Consider the following 1,734-nt stretch of genomic DNA (forward strand, 5'->3'; position numbering starts at 1 on the left):
TATATATATATATATATATATATATATATATATATATATATATATATATATATATATATATATATATATATATATATATATATATATATATATATAATATATATATAAACATATATTTATTTATTTATTTATTTATTTATTTATTTGTTTATTTATTCATTTATATATTTATTTATTTATTGATACATTTATATATATATATACATATATATATTTGTTTATTTATTTATTGATACATTTTTACATTTACATTTGCAATCGCAATCACATTCGTGCATCTGTACAATCATACAAACATAAACACATGATATCATCGAGAATCAGGTAGAGCATTGAAAAAGAGGCCTGCTAATTTTCATACCGATTAGAGGCAACAAAGACGACCACCGCATTCATCAAAAATCTAGAGAGAGATTTCTACAAAAATGACAAGAAGACTTAAACCTATCTCCTTTTGATATTCTTCTTTCTATTTGGCTTTTTGCGCAATCTGCTGAAACTTTGCCACTTCAGTTTGTAATGTCATACAGCTCGTTTCACTCCAAGTTATTATCCCCTGCGTTCTTTCCAAATGCCATCCTAAATTAGTATAATTCTTCTTTATAACTTCCTCAATTTGATTCGAGAAATTGTCACTTCCTTAGGTTACAAATGATACCAATAAAACTTTGGAAAGAGTCGCAATTGTGAGCCAATGAAACAGCTGTATCGGAATACACATGGTCTTTTGAATGTTGTTCCGAGTTTATCTTACCAAATGGACTTTTGACAGGAATCCAAAAGTTAGCAGCGATTCATCCGTGGGGAACGTGTTTCCTTCGGTTCACGGTCAATAGCTGTAATTTTGCAGATATCAGCATCGAAGTACAACGATATAACTCCAGAACTTATTGTTTGTTCGGAATCCATTGTTTTTAATGTTTGGTCTATATGTCAAACGATTTTGGATTGAATGTGTGGGTTGCTGACCTTTCTTGGTTGCATGAAATTGATCATAATGTGTTGGAAAAGAAAAGAAAGATGTGCCTATTTTCATTGCACATCGAATGCACCTTTTTTTTATTTCCAGGTGAGCACAGAAAATTGGAGAAAAATGCATATATTCTTAAGATCATTCTAATGATTTATTCCTTTTCTAACTTGCGTCGTGGAGTTAAGAAAGTGAGGTAGATTGTTATCGTTCGTTGTAGAAGCTGTTATAATTTTAAAGGAGTGACTTACAGTGTATCGGTTCGTTTTGTGCTCGTAACTTACAACAGATTATCCTTTATTATCGTCTGGATACCAAATACAGTAAAGACAGGTTCAAATAATTCCAATTACAATGGAATGACTTCCAGGGTAAGATCAGTAGAATAATGAGATTTTGTAAGGATTAGTAGATTGGAGAGTGTTTGCGTGAACTTGGGTGTCGACAGATGGGATTTTTGCAACAAAAGTAAAGACTATTAGGATTTCTAACGTTTATATAAGGAGTGTGTAAGGAGAAACAATGATAACAAATTAACGTATACTCACAATTACCAGAGAAATCTCCATATCTATATTAATTTATATTAAGTAGCTTTAATCACAATATACTTTGTTTGGAGAAAGGAAAGAAATACAATAATTAACAGAAATCTAGGGATAAATATGTTGGATATAAACATGTTTATAAGATCAGATATCTCTAAAGTATGCTCATCAATGTGCATAAAATTAGTTGTCATCTAGATATGTGCAAACCTCAAT

The sequence above is a fragment of the Loa loa genome (assembly GCF_000183805.2).
Source record: "Loa loa unplaced genomic scaffold supercont3.844, whole genome shotgun sequence".
NCBI lineage: Eukaryota > Metazoa > Nematoda > Chromadorea > Rhabditida > Onchocercidae > Loa > Loa loa.